This window comes from Pygoscelis adeliae, unplaced genomic scaffold (assembly GCF_000699105.1).
Source record: "Pygoscelis adeliae isolate BGI_AS28 unplaced genomic scaffold, ASM69910v1 Scaffold98, whole genome shotgun sequence".
NCBI lineage: Eukaryota > Metazoa > Chordata > Aves > Sphenisciformes > Spheniscidae > Pygoscelis > Pygoscelis adeliae.
The window spans coordinates 4,578,227-4,591,735 of record NW_008825547.1 but is presented as its reverse complement, the minus strand read 5'-3'; the positions used below and the strand labels follow the sequence as shown (position 1 = coordinate 4,591,735).

The 13,509-nt window shown below is 43.0% G+C and overlaps 1 protein-coding gene across 1 annotated transcript in view; it reads left to right on the top strand.

Annotated features, from left to right (window-relative positions):
• The window catches only part of PLAG1 (pleiomorphic adenoma gene 1), an 18,815-nt gene that overhangs the window by 1,438 nt on the left and 3,868 nt on the right, over positions 1 to 13,509 (top strand). The window contains exon 2 of the mRNA XM_009332072.1: positions 10,927 to 11,026. The gene's annotated coding sequence lies outside the window, so the exon portion shown is untranslated. The remainder of the gene's footprint in view (positions 1 to 10,926; positions 11,027 to 13,509) is intronic.

Below are 13,509 nucleotides of genomic sequence, written 5' to 3'. Positions count from 1 at the left end.
TGTGAAGGAATATGCCATCATGTTGATAAAATCTTAAGCCTGTGTGTTTGGGAGGTGGAGCTAGGGTAGAGTAGGGCAACAGGTATGCGTCTCACCACCTGCTTCTGTGCCAGTAGGGAACCCTGTCCCTTCAAAGCTATCCGTGTCCTCCTGTGCATTGACAGACGTGGAGAAGTCTCCTCATGCGACTGTCAGCCTTCCTGACTTGGTTGCCCTACCAATAACAAGCTGATCACCTTGTGATTTAATGGTAAAGTTGTTTGGTGACTACATCGTTACGACATTTCATCAGGCTGGCAGGAGCTCCCCGATGGTTTTCTGTTGGTGCAGCTCCAGGGCAGAATCTGTGTGGACTTCTGGCACGTTCTGCCTTTGCTGTCTGAAACTAGTAGTTGCTGCCAGTCACCTGAATCCAAAAATTGTACTCCAGGTGGCTGTTCTGGATACTAACTGCCTGGCTTCATCTCCCTCTGCTGTGTTCAATCGTGTAGCTCTAAATTACGCATGACTGCTTTTAATTGTTCATTAATCTGGCATCAAATCTCAGAATTCTTAAGATGCGCATCCCAAAATGTGTTGCATGACAAACTGAAGCAGAGCATTGTAAATGAACCACTCAACATGCCGAATGGGAGATGGGAACAAATGCAGAGCTATGTGTTTACGTCATTAACAAGGATGTTCTCATAGCAAAATGGCATGCAAACACTCTGTGAAGTCACTGTAATCAGAGTAAGCTGATTAGGTGTATGCTAACATCATTGCATAGACAAAGCCTAGTACGTATGAACAGAGTCAGAAATACATTCAGTGTCTGCGCTGTGCAAGTTCTGAAAGGCTCACTGATTACGGCTTTGAAGAGGGATTTGCTTTGGCATTACCCTAAGTATTCTGCATCTTTAGGTCTCCTTTCCTAAGGCTTTTGTGTTTTAGCTCATAAGGTCATTGATACAATCATCCAGCGTCGCAGCTGTAGCAGCAGTAGCAAAGGCCATCGTGACTAAATGTGACACTTTTTATTGAATGTAAAGTTACAATAATTTATGAAGTATTTTCTTTTCAGATAGAACAGCAGTTCCTCGACTGCAGAGTGTATTGGAAGATTAGCAGCTGCTTGGAAATTGGGCACTCGTTCTTCCTTGTTGCCTTTCTTTGGGGGCTGGGATAAGAGGCAGAGGAGACGGGGCAACCAGGATCAGCATTTTAATTGGAATAGCTTCAATAAATCATATGAAAATCCAGGGTTATGAAAAAAGCAATGCTAAACCCTGTCACAGTTTTTGTCCCCAGGCAACGTTGTTCAGGCAGCGTGATTCAGGGCAGGACTAGGCTTCTGCTACGTTCTTTGGACAACTGTGTAGAGTTACTACCTACACCCAGGATGCAGCATATGTACTGGGGAGGCTACCCTTTCTCTCAGTCACTTTATTTCTGTCCTTCACGAGTTGTCATTTTGTCCCAAATGTGAGCTTCCCAACCATCTAACCTAATCTCATGAGGCAAATTTAACTCTCCTGTGAAGGGTCTTGTCCTATTACAGTCACTTCAGCTTCTATGTGGTATTGCGATTTTTCAAAGACTTCTTCCCACCACCTTGCCCCTCTTATTTGAGCTTGTGTTAGCAAGACAGGTAAGTGTATATATATATATTTTTTTTTTTTTTTTTTTTAGTAGCAGACAGAAATTGAGGTAGGGTAGAGGATTTCTCCAAGCCCAAACGATGAATCACTGGTTGGATTATTGTAGTCCTATGTTTCCTGACTTCTAGTCCATGCTTATTTTACAGACTTTGCTATTTAAAACTTGTCCCTGCCTTCTGGCAGTTCCTTTGTGCTGTCTGCCTAGCAGACTTTCAAGTGAAATTACTGAGCTTTTTGGTAAGTTTTACTTTTTCAGCTTAAATGAGGAGCACAGCACAAAGTGGAGTGACTGGTGGCTGCTTTTTTCTGTGCTGTTCCAGTTCAGACCGTCTCTCTCTGACCGAGCAGAGATCACTAGCTGCACGGGATTATGTTGTGTGGTGATATATATGAGTGGAGTTTTTCTTGAGTTCACTGATGTCATTGTGATTTCCACCTAGCAGACTAGAGCACCAGAAACCCTTTTACTTGACTGAGTACTGAAACTGTCAAAAACATCTTGCGTTACGATTCAAGTTAGATGACTGTCTCAAAAAGCAAAACTTGTAACTTCCTATCCTATCTAGTTGTGCTCTGCAACCTAATTATGTTGTTTAAATGGTACATCCTAAAGTATTCAGGTTTAGAAAAATCTTCTGAAATGTAAGTATGTAAAATCATGGTTTCAGGGGTGGTCTGGGCCAGGCAGGCCTGCACCAGGCAAATCTGAAATCTGCACCAGGCAATTTTGGTAGATGCTATAATAAAGCATAGAATTGCTGGCCACCTGGGTAGGTATGATTATTTGCGAAGAGTCAAAGCAGCATTTGTAAGGGAGTCCTGTCTTAGGGAGTTGGAGTTCTTTGGAGGCATCAGCAAGAATTAAAGATGTTCTGGTTCAAAAATCAAAGTGAACTTTATCAAATAGGCTTTTTAAGGAAACTTAGGAGCCATAATGTAAGAGGGAAGGTCTTTGCATAAGTAAATGACAGATTAAAAGTTAGGATCAAAGGGTAGAAGTAGAAGGTCAATTCTCAATTAGAGGAGGGTCCCACTTACGTTCCGCAGAGATCTGTGCTGTTCATCACGTTCATATGGTATCAGTAAGGGGATGAGCAATTGGGTGAGCCAAGTTTGCTATGAAGAAGAGGGCCAGCTGTGGAAAACAGTAGAAGGACATTAAAGTGCTGAGAGCTGTGCAACAAAATGGGCGATGAAATTCAGTGTAGATAAATGAGGATAACTGAGGAGCACTGGGTAGAACAATCCTGATTATATATAAGATTATGAGTTTGAGCTGAGTATTACAATTGAGGAGGAGGATTTGGGGATTGCGATCGGTGATTCTGTGAGATCATGAGCTCATTGGTCACCGAAACACAACCCAAACGTTAGGGAAAAGAAATACAGAATAAAATTGAGATTGTCATTACAAGAGTGTATGGTCCAGTTGCCTCCTGAGTGCTGTGTGCACTTCTGGAGCCTCCATCTCAGAAAGGATTTATTAGAACTGGAAGAGGCTTAGAGAAGGTCAGCAAGGATGATGAGCTACATGGGGTGGCTTCCATATGAAGAACACTCTGTAAACTGGGATTTTGGTCTGGGAAAGGAATGAATTGAGGGCAACGTCATGGAGATCTGCAGAGGAAGGAAGAGGCAGACTAACCACTGCCTTTCAAAACAAGAACATACACAGTTAGGAGGGAAGACAGATTCAGAGCCTTCAAAAGGAAGAGGTTCTCCTTAAAATTGGTAGTGGAGAGACCTGCGGGACAACTTTTCAAAAGTATGCTGTAGATATTAGGAATTGATATGGTTTCCAGGGGGAGCGTGGACTATTGCTTGGAAAGGTGATGTACTGAAAGTTGCTAAACTAACAGAAATCATGTACGGTTCAGAAGTCCCTGACATTAAAGTAGTTGGAGGTCAGAAGGGTATCAGTGAGAAATATCACACGTTCGTGACCTGTTCTGTACTTTTGGCTATTACTGGAGGCAGAATACTGGCCTAGATGTACCATTAATCTAGCCCGCACACCTAGTCTCATTTTAAGATGTCTTGGGACAAAGGAAAATAATATTCCTTACGAACATCAATTGATTCCTGATCATATTAGTGTATAATCTCATAGGCACCTTTAGGATGTATGTTTGTGTTTACTTGTACATATACAGGATTTGCTTTTGATTTTATTATAAAAATGACATGGTCCTATATGCAGATTAAATAGTAACCAAAGTTTGCTTTCACAGAAGCATCATCACTTCAAAAATGGATGCAGATCATTCTTGGGGAGCGGGTGGTGATGCGATTCCAAAATACATGAAAGCACTTTTGCAGGTTTTAAACATTCTAACAGTAATTACAGTATCAACGTTATTTGTATCACAGCCTCTCCAAAGTTTTTAGAAAAACATCTATGCAGTGCCATAGAGATTCTTAAAAAGCCCATAAAACCACAATCATCAGATGGGTTAACTCTAGGCAGCTCTTGTTTCCTTCAATTTAGTATATAATCAGGAATCCTTTGGAACATTTAGTAACCAAAACTGAGCTCTCAAGATTTAAAGTGGACCTAAGTAATTTGAAACATGGAAAGCCCACAAAGAGATGCTGGATAGTATTGTGATTTTATTTTCTTCTTTAAATTACAGACTATTAGGTCATGATAAAATAAATGTTGGTAAGTTCATGTTCTACTTTTCCAGAAACTTAAGGAAAAAAAAAAAGGCAGGCACGATAACCTTTTTCAGAATACAGAAGAAAAATTCTATGTAATACTCTTTCTAGTGTAGCATATTATGAGTTATTTTATAAAATTAAAAAGCTGGTTGTCCAAATTTCATGACTGTAGTACAGCTTTCAGGAATTGCGAACAGTCTTATGATCATGAAAAAAACCATGTTGTATTTAATAGTCAAATCTATATAAATACCTATTTCTCTATGATGGTTACTGTCCCACAGCAACCTAGTGGGTTTTTTCTTCCAAATGCTTGCTGTATTAATTAATAAAAGGTATATATATTTAACAGATGTTTACTAGTGGAATCTATGTATTTACTGTCCAGAAGAAAAGAAATGGGTTTAATCATTTCAGTGTATTTGTTCCCTTGCTACCCATATTTCACACTAATTTGAAAGGATCGGGGGGGTTTCCTGCTCAACTTTATGCAATTTCAGTAAGTTTCTCTGTATTGTGGATGTTTTAAAAAAAAACCCAACAAAGACTTTGTTAAAATTTTGAATTGATGAAATATCTTAATTCTTGTATTTTTCTACCTTCTGTATAATAGTCTTTGCAGTATAATCATTGTTCTGCACACAGTAGATATTACTAATGTGCTGTCACTAACAGTAGACTACAATGGTTGCATGGTTTTAGTTTCCATGCTTATGTTAATTCATCATGTTCTTGATGTTAGGCTGTTTCCCCAAGGGGTAAAGTCTTATGTGTTAATATCTCTAAGTCATTCTTATGTTTATACCTAAGATCTCTGGATAGATATTTTCACTGTTTTGCCCACGTCAATCCATTTTCCTGCAGCAGCTTTCACAGGCAGTTCTTCTGCTGCATGCTTGGATTTGGTTGTGTCTTCCTGCAGCCTGTGCGTGCTCTTGCTGCTGTCCTACCACGCTCCCTCAGCCACCGCTCTATACTGTAGGCTAGAGCTTGAATCCATGGAGAAGGATTTCTCTGAACTCAGCTGCCAGCTATAAGGAGAAGTCCTGAAGTTCAAGATAAGATAAATACAGCCTTGTATTCAAAAAAAAAAGCAAAAAAACCTATCTGTTCTTTTGTGATTAGTTTGCATATGTGCAGGTGCTCCCCTTACATGAAACACTGCTGTATGGTAGGGCCAGTGCCTACATCTTTGAACAGTTATTTACAGTAACTTGTCCAAAAATGCAAAAGGCCAAGTGGCTTCACGCACCTCTCAATGCCATCTCGTCCCCCGGGGGCCTCAACTTGGAGCCCTTTGTCTTTTCTCATCTCTCCGTCAGCTTGCGAGAGAACGGGAGCTGTAGAACCCCGGCCGATTCCCGGCTGCTGTCGGGTAGTGTACCTGTTGGCTCTCTTCCTCTCGCTGTCTGCTGTACAAAAGGCCACGATGGCCGGAGGCAGGGCTCCAGGGGTTGAGATCTGTGCCTCCTGCCGTTTGGCAGTGCTGTGTTTATAGACAGTCGTGCCAGGTGTCTTCATTGCTTAGGGCAGAAACATGTGCGTACATGTTGCTTGCTGTTCAAATCTCTTCCAAATTACACAATAAAACAGGCGGAAAATTAAATGAAGTATCACTTTGTGAAAGTGCAGGCGTGAGCTGCTCCTGGCCTAGGCAGGCTCCCTGGTCAAACCCACCTTCTGGTTAACAGTCTCACCCCAGCAACGCCCATTCTTCCTCCTTCTTGTCCTCCAGCATCAAAGCCTCAGCTTGAGCTTCCAGATGTAGGAGAACTCAGGCTACGGAGGGACACCTCCCTTTGTTGCCCCCTTCCCCCTCTGGCCCCATCCAGCCAAGAACAAATGGGGGAGAATCAACATCTTCCTACCAAAGACAGGATTCTCCTTCTAAACGTGAGCAAAGGTGAACAGGCTTCACTGGCTGTCTGCTTTAGAGTGATGTGCTGTTCAAATAAATGCAGATCAGATGGCCTGCCAAGAACAAACAGTGATGTAGACCCCTGCATCAGTCAGGAGATGGATTTTAATTCAACACAGAGAAAGGCACCCCTGAAGTCATCAATACTTCAACATCTGTGCCAGTTAAGCATGGATTTTTCTTACCTGCTTGACTGTTTCCATTGGTGGGATCAATTTCTCTAGTTGAGATCCTCCCTTACTGAAAGTTAGTTCTCCGTAAGAGGGACCTCTGGAAGTCCCTGGTTGGCAGCTAGACCTTCTGCTACCTGCAGCTACTTCGAGATGAGTCTTCTGCTGCAAAAAGTCTAGCGTTTTTCTACAAAGTCAGTCAGACCTACCGCTCGCTCCAAGGTCAGTGCAAGTGTGCAGTAGGCACATTGATGCTTGATGATCCAGGAAGGATGGCTGAGCCTTGCAGGGCTGCAGGTCCCAGCGTGCTGTCCTGGAGCGCCGCAGGCACTTGGCCAATTATGCCCTCAGCCCCTTCCAACAACTGTCCCAGCAGAGGTGTCCTTCCCAACGGAGGAAGGAGGGTTAAATCTGCACCTCCACAAACTGCACTGCCTAGCGAGAGGCTTGTGTGTAAGCCCACAGCACAAGGAAAGCAGGAGAAGGCGAAGTGGTGCTCCTTCTTCGGTTGCCTTAACCCAGGGATAGATTCGTTCATCTTCAGGAGCTCTGGCGACATTTGCGCAATTTTAACAGCCCCGGCTGAGAGGGGCAGACATGGTGAGATTTGTAGTTCGGTTTTGCCGCTCTGTAGTGGAGGTGCTGTCTGACTGTCACTTTGGCTCTTCTGAGCTACAGTAAGTGGCTACGTTGACCGTCTCTTGCCGATGCTTCCTCCAACTCGGCTCCCCCAGCTATGCCTGACTGCTCGGACAGAGCAGGTTTCCTCTGTCAGTACTTTTTTTAGTCAGGTGACTATTAGTCACCTGATACAGAAAAGAAGAAAAATGGTTACTTAGCTACAATAATTGCGGCTCTTCCAGGCATGTTCTCCATAGAGGCACCACAAGCGATCTCTTGTCCTTCGCTCTGAAGGAGTCTTTACTGTTGGCAAACCTGAGAGAGGTTAGACTGGGGCATCCGGAGTTTAGTGTGCTCCGTTACCATCCTGAGCAGCAGCAGCTCCTGGCTTCCTTGGGCTGCACGTGTTCATCCATCCTCCAAACCAGGATGCCAGTCTGTGTTTCACCTTCCCAGTCCTCACACCGCGCTCCCAGCTAGGACATCAACTCTTGCCCGCGTATTTCTCTCCCATGGCCCTGCTCCCTTTCATCAGCCACAGCAAACCTTGCCAGCTCCTTCACATGAGCATCTAAAACGCCGAGACGGGAGCACAGGTTTGGGAGCGGCAGGGCTACAGCAGCCACAGAAGAGGGAGGTGCCACTTCCCCGAGGCAGCACGTTGATGGCAGTGGCGCCCGTAACGGCTCTTGCCCCACAGCGTGAGTGAAGAGCAGAGCTGGGAGACGCCATTGCCGCAGGCCGCATTAGGTGGTGGGATGATGTGCGTGGCACAGTTCAGGAGCCCTTTGCCTTACACCACTGCCGGTAGCAGTTGGGAGGGTTCACAGGCACAGCCTGGATGGACGTTACTGTCTTCAGAGGACTTGATCCTGTTCATGTGAGTACATGCTCACCTGGGATCTGTGTGGACAGCACTTCTTAAAGAATCACAGTTTCCATAGGGTAAGTAACAGCTTTTCATTTTGTTTCCTTAAAGAAATACTGAAAACCCAGGATGACTCTGTAATGCTATTAAATCCTTAATCAGTTCCACCGTTATTATGACTCTGATGTTTCTAGGACCCTTCCTCTGGTTTAAAACTGATTAATTTCAGGAATTGAAGCTAGATTCACTGTTCTGTATACAAGGCGCAATGACAGATACTGTGTTCTCATTATTGCTCTCTTATTTTGAAAGAAAATAAGTATGAAACCGGTGTTTTCCTTTACTGTGCTTGGACACTCTTAAGAAAAGTAAGAAATGCAAGTTAGGAGGAGGATTATTGGTTGTATTTGTATAATGTCTTCATTATCCTTTTAGTTTAGATACCATATAATGTTTTAAAACATTTTAAAGTGCAGCTATTTTTTCAGATTTTTAAAGATGAACTGTGAATTTTTACAAAAAGTATGTTACTCTTTTTTAGTATTGAAAACAGGAATAAATTATTTAGCTTAGGGTTTGGGGGCTTTTTTTTTTCTTTGACTCCTTAGACGGTAGAAAGTCAAATATTGTCTAACCTGGAATTATTTGGGTGTTTGGAGAGTTAGCAAAATTAGTTCCTCATGGATACTGGAAGATCTGATAAATTCTAAGAATGATAATGCGACAAATTATAGAAGTCATATTTTGTTATTAGTTACCAAGTGGGTTTTGGGCATGTGCATGTGACAATGCTTTATGCTGTGTGATGCTTCTCTACTTCATGTGGAGAATAATTTGAGCTTTGTTATTCATTAAAAATTGTTCCTAACTCATCTAGTTAAGAAAACTTAATAACACTATAAGCAGTTACGAGAAGAATGGTACATCTTTGTCCAGTATTCTGCCTCAGAGATTTTCTAGCACCAAAAGCTTCTGAGAAAGGTGGTCTAAAAATCAGCATTATCATGGACAACTTTTGTATTCTGTGCATAAGAAAAAGTCTGTTATCCAATAGCTGATTTATTGTCGCAAAGCATAGGAATTTTTTTATTTCACTTAATCCTGTCAAATATAGCAGATGTTTTCATTATTCATGCGAACTTATCCCCTTTTGTGTGTATGTTTTGTGTGTATATTAAGCTCTCTGCTTAATAATGGTCTTGTAGAAGTTGAGATGCCTCTAATTGTAGGTATAGCATTGCCCTCATCTGGATCCACTGCATTGTGATTTTGCTATATTCATAAGGTAATGAATAAAAGTACCTGACTTTCCTCCTTCGTTCTCTTCAGCATTTTAACTAGATCTGGTGTTTATCTTGCTTATTTACTTGTTCAGTTGCTTCAGTTGTCCCTGATACAATAGTCTTTCCATGCCTCTAATGGCCCATCTCTGAGGGCATCTGCTTTTTGCTAGAGCGACTTTAGATGTGCGGTGACAGTTGAGCACCATAAGCATTTAAGAGAAAATGTTAAGTACTGTTGAGAGGGCATTATAATATTTTAGACAGAATTTGGGTTTTTTTTCTGAACAGGAAATGGTCTGTAAATACCAATAGTGGAGGAACTAAGTCCACAAGGACTTAGTCCATTACATTTATGTGGCTGTCTTAAACATTGTCTACTTATTGTGAGCTACATTAGTAGAAACATCTGGATAACGAAGCTCTTCCTTTCTGCTGCGATAGTGGAAGATGTTGAGATAGGCATCGCAGGGTAACTAATTTATAAGGGTCTTGCTGGGAGAGGGAGTGAGGAGTCATCAGCATTTTCTTCCTGAAACAAGGTGATTTGGGGACCTCCAAAAGAGGAGGCGAGGGTTGTGCCCCCTCTCTCGCTCGTTAGTTGAAAACAAAGCTTTCATTTTTTTCTTAAGGAACTGGAGCTGTTTCTACCTCCTGCCTGTATGTACAAAGCCCCAAATAAATGCTCCTCAGCTGTCAGAGAGCTTCGGTTGGTTGCTCTGAAGCACTTCAGCCTTTAACAGGCGTTTGAGGGTGCCGGTTTGGTCACGTTCATGCTTACTGGCAGAGGAGGCTGGGGCTGTGCGAAGTTGAACTTTACTAAGCTTTACTGGAGTGAATGGGAAGGGAGAAGGGAAAATGGTTTGTCCGGGGGGAAATGTTACATTACTTCGGGGCTCCTGCCAAATACCTTCAGCCTGCTGTGCCACATGGGGTATGTGCACTGTATAGGGCTTTGCGCTTAGATATCTGGAAGAGTTGGAGGGGATAAGCCTCCCCGTTACAATGAGGCGCTGAACATGTTTTCCACGTATACCTGTGTCATCCAGGAGGCCTTCTAGCAGGAAAAGGAAGACATGCTGCAAGTTTACAAAAGGATGGTGGCAGGGAAAAGGGAGATACAAGGGAAATTCCAGAAAGGCCCTCTGGATTTGCTCAGGCACACCTAGACTTGCCCGCTATTGGGATTTACCTGTAGCATGTACATCATTAAGAGGCTTTATTATTTTTTTAAAATTAATTTTATTTTCCTTTGCAGGTCACCTTTTAAGCTGCTATTTCCTGTATAATTAAGCAGAACGAAGGCATTAGGTTCTAGTAAAGTTGGGCCTAATCCAGAAATCTTCTCTTATTCAGTCCTTTCTGAGTAAGAAACTCAAGTCTGGGCCCAGCATTTTACGTATTTCACTGTTATTTCTAAATTATTTGTGTTCTGTGGATTTTTTTTTTGTTTTGTTTTTAACTTCATTGAAAACTCCTTTGCTTTTGTCTAATTTTATCTCTTTATGTGTTACTGTCCAGCGTAGCATTAGTTGACATGATGTAAGTATACTGCAAATTGAAGTGTATAATTGCTACTGATAATGCAAGAACGATTGATTCCTACAGTTTATAATTAACAGTACATAATGTTCTGTGCATGGGTTGGTTCTATCCCTTTTAACTTTTCCTTTCCGATTCTTTCCAACCCCCGGTCTTGCCGCATCCCAGCCTTTCTGAATATACCGGTTTCGCTGGAGTCTAGTCCATTCTTCCTTTTGTTTTTCAGACCAGTAAAAATGGGAAGTACTGGATTCTGGTTTCCTCCAAGAAGAGTCAGCGGAACTGGTTAAGACCAAAATCTGAGGACTTTAGTGGGCAAACATCAGGTGTGCATTGAACAGAGGCTGCTTTAATCCTGCTTTAAGTATATGCTTCTTTAAAAATAGTATTATATATAAGCTTTTGTGTAATGTGTTTGTTATATTTGATACTGCATATAATCATTCATCCTGCAGTTGTGAAAGCACCAATAAGAATGAGGATTTTAAGTGATAATATGTTGAGACACAGACAGGCAATATTACTCATAAAATTCTTTCAGCTGGTCTTTGGAAAGTGTAATATTTGAGGATCAGTGTTTTTTTAAGTTTTATCTCCATTGCTCAGTCTATATATCCACAAGAAAAAAAGAAAGTGGTTATTTGCTATTCAGAGATCAATACTGAAGTTCTTATTTCCCTCATCTGTTGAGAAATGGTACTGAGATAATAGTGCGTACATTTTTTTTAATAAAACACTGTCATTGTCAAAGATTGGATCCACACTATATTTGTTCTAATGATGCATTTTTAAGGACACTTAAACACAGTTCAAAGTCAGCTTAATTAGTTTTGATCATAGAGGAACAAAACCTGAATTCTTCATTTGTGAGAACGTTCTGAGTTACATCTGGTACAGCAACTAGGTTACCTGAAGTTTTGGAGAAGATAACAGTAATGTTATATTGGCCTGAATATAGGATGGCCTCCAGCCTGAGGTGTGATCCTTGCATTGACAACAGGAGTGAGAAGTTGTCAGAGTTGTTAATTTAACAGTTAAGCCTCATATGCCATTCCACAACAAACACTGCTTTTGGCCTCACATCAGACCCTGCATATCACCCTTCTGCATGGCCTAAGATCCTGCATCTCCCCAGCTTGATGCATGTTCATTTCCTCCCCTCCTGCCCCCAGCTTACCAGCTCACCCCTATCCTCGTGTCCTTAGATGTTCCCAACCCCCCCGCAGCGCTCCCTGCACCTCCCTGGCCCCACAGCGCCATCCTAGTTCTGTCCGTTGTCCCTCCCCACGGCAGCTCACCCTCCCTTCCCACATCCCACCAGCTGTGCCTGCTTCCCTTGTCACCGGCTGGGCATGGAGGCCACTTGCTGCTGAGCTCTGGACCCAGCACGGTCAAATTAACCACATTCCCCTGCAGCAGACTGTGGAGGTAGTTTCTTTGCTCTTTGTCGCTAATGCTGCCTGCCCCTCTCAGGCTAGGTGTGGATTTAGCAGGGAGGCAAAAGGGGCCATAGCCCATTCTGACCCCTTGAGACCGTAGGTGCCTTAGCCACGCAGCGAGGGCCACAGCTGCTGCACTGTCGGCTCTGTGCGATGGGTCTCGTATAGGTGCCCGTGTGGTATAGATATACCCTGTGTAAGCACAGAGTGGGTTGGATTTTTTTTTTCTCCCCCAGAACTTCATTTGTTAGGAGAGATTAGGCTAAAACAAGATTTCATTCTATGTTCAGGCCAATACGGATAGAAGACCAGTGTGTTCATTTACAGGAAAGCACAATTAATTTTACTACCAGATTCTAGTTAAAGCATATATTGAAAAATCTCTTAGTCCACAAATTTATCACAACTTTGATGTGAATCGGACCCTCCTTTTGATTACATTGGTGGCTCCATTGAAGTTTTTGGAACTGGTCTTCATTTACTTTTATTGCAGAAACACTTTGGTCTCAAGTCTCCAAACTGTTTCATTTCTTCACTTATGAGCTAGAAAGCTGCTTATGAGACAGAAAATAAAATTAAGCTGATTCTTTGAGGACTTGTCCCTATTCCCACTCATGGTATTGATGTCTCCAGGCTTCATCCCATGAGTGGGAATGAGTCAGAGACAAATCTGAAATGATAAAGAGTCCTTAAAGAAACACCTTTGCTTGGGTATCTTTAAAGAGGTTAGTGGTTCCATATAAAATTTGGGGGAGTAAAGGTGGTCTTACAAAACTTCTTGCTTAAAGAAAGTAGCGTAGTTTAACCTGCCATTCAAGGACTATAGGGTTGAAAGGCAGCAGATTTCCATTTTGGTGTGCCAGTGTTTCTCTCCTCTTGTAAAGACAAGGGAAAAGTTTTGGGGAGGAGGGAGGAAGAGGCATAGACAAAGACATGCTCCGTGTACGTGTTTCAAATGGAAATCTCAGTCTGAAGCTTTCATAAAATGCAGACATTGAAGAGGTGCATCCCCTTCTTCCCCTCCATGCCCCCCCGCCCTCCTGTCCTGCCGTGCATTGAGAAAAACACAGGCTCTCCTTCCTCCCCGCTTTCTTCCAGGGCCACGCTGGGGCTCTTGCAAGGACCGTTTCGTTTTGTCCCCATCGCACCTGGGCGCTGCTCTCTGCTCCCCTCTGGAGCGGTTGGCTCCCTCCATCTCTACTGAGCCTCAGCAGGGGAGAGAGGACAGCTGAGACCGGGGCCAGGCTGCCTCCAAACTATCCAGCCTCCCCTCGCTGCCAGCGGGGAAGAGTCCGTTTTGTTTATCAGGGAGGTGGCGTTAGGTTGGAGCAGCTGCGGCCTGGTGCGCCCTGCCCGCCTCCCAGCCGCCC